At 29.1% G+C, this 14,602-nt stretch overlaps 1 long non-coding RNA gene across 1 annotated transcript; it reads right to left on the bottom strand.

Moving 5' to 3' along the window:
- Positions 1 to 12,575: 12,575 nt before the first annotated feature.
- LOC133797425 (uncharacterized) lies at positions 12,576 to 13,669 on the bottom strand. Its single transcript, XR_009875646.1, has 2 exons — positions 13,169 to 13,669; positions 12,576 to 13,089 (listed from the first exon to the last, which is right to left on the bottom strand). It is a non-coding gene; the product is annotated as an uncharacterized LOC133797425 (long non-coding RNA).
- Positions 13,670 to 14,602: the final 933 nt, after the last annotated feature.

The following is a 14,602-nucleotide window of genomic DNA, read 5'->3' as shown; positions in this document are numbered from 1 at the left end:
AGCCATATTTTCATTCATCAAGCTAAGTTCAGAGGCTGCAAGCTGCTACGTTATTTTTGAGAGTGTAAACACTTGGGTTGGTAATTATAAGCTTAATCATTATAAGCTTACCAAACACTTGGGAAGTAAGGTTTATAGCACATTTCGGTTCGAGGTTTAGATCGGTCATAGAAGCATTTAAGGTATTCCAAACTCTAGTTCATTTTGGTATTGTTTTCCTTAAGTTCTTATAGTTTCTACTCAGCACCCTAACTTTATTCTTTATTTTTGGATAGGAAATCTAAGATCTTGAACATAAGGTTTTCGGTAAGTATATTCCTGATGGTATAGTTCGTCCTTTCTTTTCATTCCTTTTTCTTCAGTATACTCACCCTTTCATTGATGGTTTTTAGGAGTGTTCCAAAGTCCCAAACCTGTTCTCATATCTCGGTACTTTTGGTAAGGAAAATAGGATAGGATTTTATATGTTATGTTATGTGTTATCTTATGATTTAAGTGTTATGTATATGTTATATTATGTATGTTTGTAGACTTTGGCATATGACCTGTATAACTAACAAGCCCTAATAAATTATGGGCATATGACCTGCTTAGCTAGCAAGCCCCACAAATCTAATGGACATATGACTTGTTTAGTTTACAGGACCCCAAGTAATAATGGCCATTATAGTATATGTGACATATGTTATGATACGTTTTAGTATATGTTGATATGAATATTATGTATATGATTTATGTGTTAGATTTTCCTTGTTGGGCATTAGGCTCATTCCTTTTTGTGTATATATGCAGGAAAATAGCTTTGGTGGCGGGAAAGGTTCTTGGAAGCTTGGGGATGTGTATTGAGGCGGGATGGACTCAATGGACTGAGAGTTCGATTCGAGGATGAAGTCTCTTTAATTATGATTTTCTATGTATTTTTTTCCGCAATTGGTTGTAATAAGTTTTAATTAAGTTTTCATTATGTCAAAGTTATGTTTTGTTTCTAACAATGGGATCCCAATGTCATACTTATGAATTTTATATAGTTTTAAGCCTTTACCTTACAGTTCTGAAATAAAGATATGTTATTTCAAATGTATGTTTTCGTAAGTTTTGTATAGAAGTTAGTAATGTTCCAAGGTCTAGAGTAGTTGGGTCATTACAGCGATCTTCCAAGCCAATCCTTAACACAATAGGACGTGTATGGGTACATAGGATGATATGGACAATATAGACTCTCTTGATATACTCAACACATGAAATCACAAGAGGTTGGAGAAGGAGAGAGGTTAAGAGGCTTCTCTAAAATTAATAGCGTGTCTCTCAAAAATCACGATACACATTTTATTTTATAAAGGGTAAATACCATTTTGGACCCTGTATTTCGCAAAAGTTATCGATCGACCTCTGTGCTTTGTTAAATGACAATTCGAACCATGCGATTTGCAAAATAGAGCAAAAGATAACCTTATACATAATTTCAGTCAAAAACTTTTCATTTATAAGATCAATTCTCGGGTCATTAGTGATGCAATGGGTTTAGAGAAGCAATGAAAGTGGTCGATGAGCTGAGAATGAAATACTATATTTGAAAAATCTTTTTGACCAAAATTGGGTATAAGTTACTATTTTGTTCCATTTTGTAAAACACATGGTCCGAATTGTCATTTAACAAAATAAATGGTATGATCGGTAATTTTTGCAAAACAAAGGGTCCAAAATGGTATTTTTCCTTTTATAAACATAAAATATCTATCAATATAGACTCGGTCAATAACTGAATAGGTTTAGATATAATTATTTAAATAATATTTTAATCAAATTAAAAATCTTTTTCAAATAATAATTTAATAAATAAAATAATTAAAATTATAACATTTAAAATTTGAACGATTCCAAAGTGGGTCTAAACCTAGGACATGCACACGGTGACTGGGCTTGTAGCATTGTAGTGCACCCCAATTTTTTTCCCATTTCTTTATCTAAGGCAAAATACTATTTTGCCCATGTGTTTTTCTCGAATACGCAATCAATCCCTGTATTTTGTTAAATAACAATTTGAACCCTATGTTTTACAAAATTGATAAAAATAGTACCCTAGACCCGATTTTAGTCAAAATATTCTCAATTATAAGATCACTTCTCAGGTCGTTAATGATGCGATGGGTTTAGAGAAGTGGAGAAACTGTTCGAGGAGTTGAGAATGTAAGATTATATTTGAATTTTTTTTGACCAAATTTGGGTATAAGGTACTATTTTGATCCATTTTATAAGACATGGGGTCTGAATTGTCATTTAACAAAACACAGGGACCGATCATGTATTTAGAAAAAATATAGGGGTCAAACTGATATTTTTCTTTTATCTAATTAATAAGATAAAATATCTATGAATTAAAATAATGTATCATTTCATATATGGATAAATATGAATTAATTCAAATTGAACTTTATCTTATCAAATCTGAATAGTTTCTTATCATATAATGAATTAATATCATACTCTCTTGATATTAATTACTTCAAGTTAATTAATATTATACTCAATTAATATATAATTTTCAAATAAATCATATTAATTAAATTAATTAATTAATAACATATAATCATGACATAATTATACATTTTCCATGGAAAAGTAATTCCTTGCAATTTCAGTCATTTTTCAAATTATCTTGTCAATACCACCCATACCCTAGACACTGTAGTATATAAGTGATTTAGGGATCATGAACATATATTACTAATTTCTAATAAACCAGACTATTAACTAAATTCTTTAATTAAATAATCTTATTTATTAATTCTATTATTACTCCATAATAAATATGGAATTGATCTCTTGTTGGAAATGTGCCCTGAAAGCATATGTAGTGGACATTGTTTTTATGAAATAAATAAATAAATTGAATTTGTTATGTATATATTTTATGGACTATATTATTCTATGATAATATTATGTAAATATCAGGAAAATTCCTAAGTTCATATATGTAATCTCAAATACGTATTAGTACGAGAGGATTATGTTTGAGATAAATGAACTTGAATAGTTCGCAGTAAAATAAAGTTATGAAATCTTTAGATTAATTACTGCAAGTACGGTCCACTAGTATTATGAATACATGTGATCTAGATCCGGATCACTAGTGTGGTAGGACACTTTAGTGGAGGTGCTTTATATATTAGAGAATATATAGAACTGGACCAGATATGTTTATTAATACTTAGTTAAATACCGTTTCGAAGTATTAATTAAATATATCAACTGATGATCATATACAAATAAATCTTAATCCTGAGGTTACTATGAACTCCTGTTTATGTTATATGAGTTCTTTGATTCACTTGTTAGGGTCTGTCAGAATGATCAGGCTAAAAACTTTTGTTTTGGGAACTCATTAATATAGATGGTTGGGGACATAGTATACAGATATGGAATCTATACCTTCTCGCAAGAGATTGAATGATGGTTCTCTTAAGGGTTGACTTTTGGGACTGAAAGGTTATTGAGCTCAAATTCATAATTTAGTTATGAATTAACCTTCACTAGTAGAGTCAATGGTACTTAAGGAAACAAGACATAATTAAAAGGGTAAAACGGTAATTTTATTCCCGATTAATTATGAACCATTATTAGAGGGTCAAGTTGTATGCAATGATTAAATCAATGGACGCTTTATGATTATAAAGTACTCAGTAAATGAAATGTCTATAATTACAAGAGTTCAATCTCATATTTATAGTGGAATAATCATGAGATTAATAAATTAAGATTATTTAATTAAAGAGTTTAATTAATAATCTCAAATTTATTGGAGCTTGGAATTATAGGTCCATAGGTCCCCATAGCGGCTCTATCAACACTGTTCAAGGTAAGAGTTGATATGAAGGGAAAATAGTTTAAAGACATATTTAGGAAGAAATTTGTTCTTCAGGCCAAATATGCAATTATATGATAATAGTGATTAATTAATTAATTACAAATTAGTTGTAGTTAACAAAATTAATTAATATTTAATTATTATATAATTTTCGAAATTATATTAAATAATTAAATTAAATTTCGAAATTTAATTAAATAATTAATTAATTGTAATTTTCGAAATTATGATTAATTAAATATTTATTTTCAAAAATTTGGGTTTAATTAATTTGTAGAATTAATTAAATATCTTTATTTGAGTGGGAGAAAATAATCTAATAAGTTCAAATTTGATTTGAATTTAAAAGATTGATATTTATTCAAATAATTAATTATATTTGATAATTAATTAAAAAGATAATTAATTTGAATTCAAATTTGAATTAGCTATCAGGTTGTTAGATCTTATCTGACAAAGAAATTTGAATAAATAATTAAATAAATTTTGAAAAACCAATATCCCTAGAAATTAGGAAGCTACACGTTCACACACAGTCCAGGACTGTGTGTGGCGTGTAAGGGCTGGCATTTTCAGGGATGGGATTTTCAATTTTATTTGTTTAATTAATTAATTAATGGATAATTCAAAAAATTAGTTTTTTGGATTTTTTCATTAATGGAATAATTAATTAATTAAAAATTAAATTGTAAAATGGTTACAGATTTAATTTTTAAATTTTGAATTTTTTCTGTTAAGTATGACTGATCAGAAAATTATTCAGATTAGAAAAAGAAAAGAGAGTGAGACTACTCTGATAATTTCGCTCTGTGAAAATAGAACGATAGTTTTCTCTCCCTGAAAATAAAGAACCAATTCTCAGGCCTATTATCTTGATCTCATGTGTTGAGTACATCAAGTAGAATCACAAATAAACTATCCTTCATTCTCTAAGTGCCCACACATTTCTTGAGGTGTAGAGAACGCTTTGGAAGATCTTGGTGTGAGTACGTGGGAGCGGCTTGGATAGGAAGATCGTTCTAAATACGAGAAGATAGCAAGGACACTTGATAGGCTTCAAGAGGTATGATTTCTATCACTATCTTGCTTATGATTAATGTATGTATATTAATGGATCCGCATATTTAAAGGTAGTTTAAATATGTTACAAAATTTTTGTTGTACACTGGGCCAACCACACCACCTTTCCGCTGCGTATTAGGAAACTCGTTCCTAACATCTCTTACTTATTATAAAATTATATTTACATAATTATTTCGTGCAGTCTATTGATATAATCACTTAATGTAATTTTATCCTCCAATTATTGGTTCGTTAGTTAGAGCTGGTCAAAAATTACCGTTTTACCCTTCTAATTACATCTTGTTTCTTAAGTACCCTTCTTAAGTACCATTAATTCGCTAGTCAATAGTTAATCTATAATTATATTATAAATTTGAGCTCAATAACTATTCACTTCCAGAATTAACCTTTAAGGGAACTGATATTCAATCTTTTTGGGAAAATTTGGATTCTAAATCTTGTAAGATCATGTTCCTAACCATTCATGCTACTGAATCTCCAAAACAAAAGTCACTAGCCTCATTATTCTAAGAGATCTTAACGAGTGAATCAAAAGACCTAACAAACATGAACATGAGTTCACGACTACTCAGGATTTAGATTGATTTGCATATGGTCATCTTATTGATATGAATTAAATCTTTATGGCAAACAATATGTTTATAAAGAAATTATTTCACATTGGTCCAGCCATATATTATCTCATTATATAAAGTACCTTCAGTAAGATGTCTATCTACATCAACTATCTAGATCTAGATACCTTGTATTACAAAAGAATACTTAGTGAACCACAATAGCAATCATTAATAAAAGATTCCATAATTTAATATATTGTTGACTATTTTACTCATTAAATATGATTTTAATCATCTCATACTCATACAAGATCATACTATCACTAATGAATATGAAATTTCTTATACTTATAATAATTATTTAATAATAATTCAAACATTCAATTATAAGAAAAAATTACTTTTATTTAATTCTAAAATAAAATGTATTTACACATGTTTTTAGGGAACCAACTCTAACAAAAACAACTTTCCTTTATAACTGAATAGAGGGAATTGCTATATTACAAGTAGGACAAGTAGTATAACCATGCCCACTAAATCCAAAAAGACTACTACTTGCCGAAAAATAATTTATTTTCCATAATAAAGCTACATCCTAAGTTCGTACACCAGATACACATAACTCCTTTAACTCGTCAATCAATGACCTTAAGAAAACATCAAAAATCATTTCCTTGTGAATAAGGCCCGGGAATCAATATAATCAACATGAAATTATTCTCTTTCATGCACAACAAGGTTGCAAGTTATACATTGTCCACAAAACTGATCACATGTTGTAAGATAGACTCATATTACAAAAATGATTGAATCTATAAGTAGCTAATCCATGCACATTCCTAAGTTCCATTGTAAACGTTGGATTATTACGATCAAAGTCCTCCCAAGATTTTCCATTAGCGGGATAGCACATCACACCATCTTCTTTTATATGTTCCTCATGAATTGTGAGGCCATGTCATATGTTGGGAAATGTGTCTCGACAGATATTTTCGCAGTAACTAAAGGGTCAAAAGAAAACAACACATAACTTTATACGACACTTTTTTGCCCTTGGTGTTCTTGTCCATCAATCAATATTCCCCTCAAACATGACATTAGATTTTTCAATATGTTCCTTCCAAAACAACGTACAATCGTGCTTATAGACATAGATTGACTTGCAACAAAATCCTAGTTTATGCAATAACTGTTTAACCCCATAATGTGAATTTGGCAACTTTCTTGGAGCTAGAAATGCATCTTATAATAATTCCAATATTCCAGCAAAAATCTTGTTAGGAATTCTCTCCTAACACTTTGAAATACATCAATTTTACTAAGAAATTCAAAGATGTGTATTTCTCACACGCTGTGAATTATAAAGTCGCCATCTCAACAAACAAATTGTTATAATAATGTGCACCTCAATTTTGCATAGGTGTGTCATCATCACAATCGTTCTCTTCATCTTCGTTATTCATGGATTTCATAATATCATTTAGAACATGCATCTTCTCATCCTCTTATATTTGGTCCACCCCACTCATGGTTAGTATTATTTTCTCCGCTCCATGTCAATGCCGATTGGTATATCTCTGTAGAATACCATTTACGAAAATATGTCTTTCTAATACACTAATCATTTAAAATTCGATGTTCACACACTTGTTACAAGGACATTTCACTAATCCATTTGCATCCATGTACTAACTTGCCTTCTCAACAAATGCCAACACTCCAGGTTCATACTCATTGGACAATGGATTTGGATTGTTAATCAAACTTTTTTTTTTTTCAATAGACATTTAATGTGTGTAGGACTTTACAACATTACCAAAATAATAAACTTATTCATTAACCATACATCCAATTTGTGTCTTAATCCATCTTTTACTCCATTTTTATAACGTTACGAACCTATCCCATTTAGATTTACTGTATACTTATACTATAATCTACACTCTTAACATTGTTTTATTTCCATAAAAGTTTTGGCAGTACCTCTCGTAGTTCTCATAAGTGTACAAAGTAAAATTAATTAATAAATAGTATTACTTGTAGATATGCATTATGTTTAACCAATCATACATTAAAAAAATACACTATATATTAAGTAATAATTAAATTAATTATAGTAAATAGTATTACTTATATATTCATCAGTTAATATATATTTTAAATATAATTGAACAATTATGTATATTTGAATATACATTAAAGTTAATTATATTTATGTTGATATCAATAATGGAGCGTAGAATGTGTAGAATAAAACTCACTTTCATGTAAACCTTTAGTTTTATTACAACTCACTTATATGTAACACAATTATAATTTGTGCTAATACAATCTAATTTTGTAAGTAAATTTTATATTTATTTAGTGTTCAACATTGTGGATTGCACTATAGATATTGTTTTATTGGTTAATTTAAAAAAAAAACAAATAAAAATTGAGAAGAAAAATTATCAACGATTGTTTGTTGAGAATCACTATTAAAAGTCATCTTAAATAGCGGTAATCGCTTTCTAAATCTACAAAGAATGGAAGTTTATAACTGTCGTCAAACTCTCAGCGTCTTGATATATATTGTATGAAGGTGGATGGCTATAGATTGCAACAGTTCCTGAACAATTGTTATCTATATAGTCTCTTTAGTGGAGAACTCCCATTAGTCGACGATATCTTCATTGATTGTAACGTAGGTGAAAGTTACAATGCCTATACCCTTTATTGGTGATTCTAAACCCCAACAAAGGGTCATTTTCATGTAATATGATAATTAAAATTATTGATCTTAAACTAAAAAAATTTACTCCAATATTAAAAACAAAAATTTTACTCCAACATTAAAAATGTGTTTTTTTCCTCACGACCAAAACATAAAACATTAACTGTAGAACTTTATTTTGGTTACAACATTATTATACGCAGAGAATGTTGTGTAGTTAACTACACATGCATTAACGGGCAAAGATGATACTATTATTTTTAAACATCCTAAAATATAATATGATTATTTGCTAAATATATTATGAGGTTGTTTGGCATATTATTATTATTTATTTAATTTTAGGAAACAAAAAGAATAAAAGTAATTAGTTTTTTTAGTTAATATTTGAATATTCTATTGTTTAGAGAGACATTTGTGATGACAATAGATCAAAATTAAAGATCTTCCTCTAAAAGTAGTCTGGCAATCAACTTGATTAGGGTTTTCCAAACAAATTAAGCACTTTTATAACAAAATCGATCGTATTCACACACAAGTTATAGTATACTACTTATATACATTTATAATGTGTAAGAGAGTTGAGGACGGTGTTTAATTATGATTAGAGAGTAGTCTTATCGGCTATAATAATATGTTAAGCTAATCATATACCCCCTATGATGATATTTAGCAATTGAAACTATATATGATATGCATTAATCTTTATATTTTATATGTACGTGCGTGTGCTGAACAAACACATACTCTAAATGACTTGGTAAAGATGTTTTCCTTTTATAGGAAATAAAGAAGAAAAAAAAGTAGTGAACGTGGACGAAATCAGTTGGGAATATTCGAAAAAGAGAAAGTAACAATAAAGGTCGCTAAGCATTAGATAGAGACCACCAGCTAGGCATTGCATTCATTGATACTAAATCCCAAAAAAGATATATATGATAATCATGTCATGGGTAAGCATTGCATACCTTTGTTTATTCTTAGCCGAAAGAGAGAGTCTACGGCAGTATACAGCACTGGACCATATATAAATATATATATATATATATATCTTCCTCTAGCCTGGATAGCTAGCCAGCTACCTCTCTCATTTTCTGGGGATATATTGGCATGGCATGGTCAGTGGTCAATGACCCTACTTGCTACAACTGTTTCATTCTCACGCCGATATCCCAAAACATTATTATTATTGTTCGACTAATCGCCATCCGATACATTCATATCCCACCTTGTTGCTAAGATCCTCGTTCGTATATATATATATATATACGTATATATGTATTTGTATTCATACGGATATTATTTGCGATGGTAGAAAAGGACTTTCTTTGATGTAGTGATGATTAGAACTATATCAAGTTATAGAGAATCCGGATAAAGATTGATGATATTTGTGACATCAGTTGTGATTTTCTTTACTCATAATTATGATGATACACCATTTGAAAACAGCGGTGTTACTCAAAATTTGAAACTAAAATAAATGGTAAAAAATAATGGCACATTTTGTGTGTAGTTTTTAGATGTAAAGTAATGTCCCCTCAAAATTTATTTATAAATGTATATATTAGATATACATTAATATTTTTGAATTATACCATTTTACTACTCCTTTGTTTATTTCTATGTGAACTTATACTTTTCTCGTGTAATTAATGTCAAAATATGATCCTATATTTGATAAATCATTATAAAAATACTCCCGAAAATAATTTTATTTTCAATATTAATAAAATATCCTTATTTTTAAACATTAAAAAAATTAAATTTTAATATTATTTTTCTAAAAGTTAAAATCTAAATATAAAAGTAAAAACTAAAACTAAAAATTATATGATTATTATTTTTATAATTGTAACCCTTCCAAAAAAAAACTATTAATATTTTAAAATTTTAGGTTTCTAATTAATAAAAACTACTTACATATTTTTTATTCTTATTTTATTAAAATATTATTAAAGTTTGATTTTTTTTTTAAATAAATGAGGTATTATATGTAATTGAAATATGAATATTTTGGTATATTTAAAATAAATTTGATTAAAATGATATTAAAGACTATATTTTTCATTGATTCATTAAAAATAAAATATTATTTTAGTATTTATTAAATAAAATCTCGTTCTCTAGTCTTGTGAAATTGAAGCGACCCATCAACATAATCACAAGATTTTTTCCCAAGCAAATTATTCTTCATCGCATAAGCCCATGACAAGTCATTTCCGGATGCTTCTTTTGAAAGAGCACGAGAAAAGCCTATGGAATCTATTGTACACTAAGACTAAAGATTATCCGAGGACTTCAAATCGAGACTCAAAAGTAGTCAAGAAGGCTTAACTCAAGCAATCACTCAAGAGAAGAAAGGATTTTCGCTTTCCGGAATTGTAAAAGATAGAAAAACTCGAAATGCTATCAATGTATCAATATCTTTGGTTTCATAGTCCAGAGTGTAATAAGTCAATTTATAATCTTTAACACCTGTTTTAAATCAAACACTTACTTTAGTCTCTATTTGTGGTGACATGAGTCTTTCCCTTCAACTCATGAATTAAGAATTCTCGCAATAACAAAGTCTACTCAACATGAATTTAGAGTTAGTGAAAACCTTATTATAGGAATCTTTCACAAAATTATCAACTGATCATAACGAATGGTTCGTTATTAAACCGTGGTAAGTTTGTATCAAAAAGCAAATAAGAGAAGAAGAAGATAGTATAATTATTTATTTTTGTTAGAAAGTCATTATAATGTAATAATTATTTTGACTTATTTTCTTAAACTTTATTATTATTACCATCATCAAAGTTAGTATTGGGAAATTATCGAAAAACCAAACTAAAACAACAACCTAATCTCTTTATATATATATATATATATATATAAATATATATGAAATATTTCTCAATGGTTACTACTTATAGATGAGTACTAACAATTATGATGATGTGACAACATAGTGACTTAGTATAGTAAGTCACCAACAGTTAAATATTTTTTTTTACATTAATTTCGAATTTAGATTTTTTTACCATAATTAATATTGTTTCCAATGCTTACTATATTTAGAAATTGGCATGCATTTGAAAAATTAAAAGTTTACAATATTATATTTTTATAATAAATACACATTTTCATCATGTAATCTTTCCAAAAATTTGAAAAAAATTAAAATTTATTTTTAGAAATATTAATTAACAACTATAAATATTGATCATTGTTCTTAATCCAATAATTAATATTAAAGTAACCATAGATAGTAATCATTAAGAATATACCCATATATATATATATAAATCCACCACTACACTCCTAAATATTATTCATAAAATTAAAAAAGAAAGGCAAGAGAATCAATTCAAACACTCAATTATCAACAATATGAACAAAGAATATGTGCACGAATATCTCAACACAAATAGTGCATACAGTGTGTATTTATACATATACATATATTAATATAGAATCATACAAGCCGAATAAACTGAAGTCAAAATATATGTAGTTGTCAAGTGAATACATTGTGATAAAATAAGGGAGGTAGAAATGATGAGTTCCAATTATTCATTTAGGAACTTATGTCAGTCACGGCTCTTTTGATGTGCTCCATTGTTTAATATTATAAAGCCAAAACAACTGTAAGAACTAACCCAACATTTGGTGCTGCATAAGTGGTCACATAAGAAAAACTTGTACTTTGCTTGTATGTTACTGTAGTTATCTACTACTTATTCCTTATCCTAAACCTATGGCCATAGTTTTTCTTAAAATTACTTATTCTGATCTGAGTATAATCTTTATAAGGAGGATCAATTTCATTTCTTACTTTGCATCCTTTACTTTTATTGTGGGTTGAGTCTATCAGTGTTAGGCGGTAACATTCGAATTTGGTACGTAACATATAATTGATTTTTTTTTTCTTTAAGAAAATGGATAGTTTTTATTAATTATAAATAAATCACATAATTAGTCGAAATTCTTAGGGGTAAATACATAATGTATTTGATTATATACACTTATATATCTAATTTGTTTTTTGGACGGCAAAATACCGAAGATTACGTTTTTGTTACAACTGTAAGTACCAAATCCATTAATTGCTGATTGAGTTCACTCCAGTAACAATAGTTAGCATATTATTAGTCCACGTTATATTTTTAATTAAAAACTTATTAATTTATTTAAAATTATATTTAAAAAAATTATATTAAACTTACATTATTTTAATTTCAATTAAAAATTTGCATTAATTAACAAAATAAAAATTATTTCCTCAAATTAAACCAAAACTTCTCATTGCAAAAATGAATAATGTTAATTTTCATCAAACTCATTTGAGTCCAAAAACAAACCCAGAAACTATCAATTTATAATTCTATACAAATCAACTAATCAATGTGGTTACAGACATTCCGCACCCTTTAACACCCAAAGCCTCCAACTAACTCATGACTCTGTGCCATCGTTCGATTAACCCTCAAACATCATATTGAAAATAGGTTTAAACTCAAAAGCATTAAAGAGCCCATAAGTTGCTGATTCAAATAGATTCATCAGATTGTGTAAAAACCCAAGAGTTGCAACATTAAATAGCCCAGATTCAAACAGGTGCATCGCCTCAAATCCAAGTTCATCAACCCTCCAAGATCTGCTGAAACCCACAAATCTAAAGCCCATGACAAAAAGACAGATATGAACCCAGAATTAAAACATTCAAAATTAATAACCCATAAGTTGCAGATTCAAACAGATTCAGCAGAACCTGTAAAAACCCAAGAGCTGCAACATTAAAGAACCCAAATTCAAACAGGTGCATTGCCATTCCAAACCCAAGTTTGTCCACCCTCCAAGATTTGTTGAAACCCACAAATCTAAAGCCAAGAACAAAAATACAGATATGAACCCAGATTTAAAACATTCAAAATTAATAATAATAAAAATAAAAATAACCTCAAGATCAACACAAAAAAAATCACTCTTCAAGATCTATTCGTCGACCTTAACCTCCCGACGTCATAGTTCTCGATTGAACTACCATGTCCGTCGTGCTGCAGTCGTCGCCGGCATAAGCTCTCCATTGACGATCAAAGAGAGGTGAAATTTCTCAGGTTTAATCTTATAGGGTTGAGTGATTTGCAGAGGTCCGATAAGTGCAGTCCACAAGAAGAAGAAGAAGTCGGGGGACTAGATCGAAGGAGAGAGAAAAAAAAGAAAAGAAAAAGAAAGTGGGACGATCAGAAGGGGAGAGAAAAAAAAGAAAGAAAAAAAAAAAAGGTTTTTGATTTTTTTAATTAATTAGATATTTTCCTTTTTTATTATATAAATTTATTTTTAATTATTTTTCTTATTTAAAAAAAAATATGAAGTGGATTACTGATAGTGAGACATGTGTCACTATAATAATCATGTCAGTAGTTAACGAACATGGTAGTTAACTACAAAAAACTGGGCCTATACTAAGAACAAAAGTCGTCAGTAGAAGTCCGAATGTTCTCGATAGATTAAAATTAAAACACTTATATTAAACATATAAATAAAAACATAAGAGTATGTTTGCTCAAATCAAAATAAAGAGTTGTCTTAAACATGATAATGTAATATTCCATAGTAATAAAACTCATACATAAGTCCTACTGACTCGGTACTCCAACATCGGGATCATCAGGTGGTGGTGGGGCACATTGAGATCCCGGGATGATATAATGAGTCCGGATGTGCTCTTCTAATTGTCGAACACGCTCTCTCATCTTAGTCATCTCTTCATCTCTAGTTTGTGGAGGATCAATAGTAAATAGAGTTCGGTCCCTTATGTTAAGGATACGTCCATATCCTTTCTGGTGGCCACATCGTTTTCGAAGACAGTTTGTACCAAAAATAAGTCGTCATCTTTAGGCGCACTCGAAACTAGTGTGGAACTCTCAGTATCAGTTGTCTGTGTCTGCTGTGTGTCACGATATGCACACAATTCCTCCTATGATACAATATATAATTGTTGACGTGGTTCTTCGCCAACAAGTAATTATACGAATAAATATGATGGATTAGTGCTAATTGGTGAACCGTAATATGAAAATAGCTAAATTCTAGACTTGCGAAATTAATCTCATGGAAGGTGATCACTCCTTTCTTTTTAGGTGGTTCGAAGGTTAAAATTCCTCTAGTCCACCAGTCGATATTATTGATATCTCTTTATTATATCTTACAGAGTACTTCCTTACAAGAATCTGCCAACCCCTTGCAATGCCCAGGGTCTTGGTATTTATAGGAAGATGATACCTGGGTTGGCAATGGGGCCATCCCGTGATCTCTTTACCCTTCACATCACCTCTGTGACACTGATGATTAACTCCTAAAACCTTACAGTGAAGTGTGATCTAATCAATA

The sequence above is a fragment of the Humulus lupulus genome, chromosome 1 (genome assembly GCF_963169125.1).
Source record: "Humulus lupulus chromosome 1, drHumLupu1.1, whole genome shotgun sequence".
Lineage (NCBI taxonomy): Eukaryota > Viridiplantae > Streptophyta > Magnoliopsida > Rosales > Cannabaceae > Humulus > Humulus lupulus.
The sequence above is the reverse complement of the archived record's forward strand: the minus strand, read 5'-3'. Positions and strand labels throughout refer to the sequence as shown.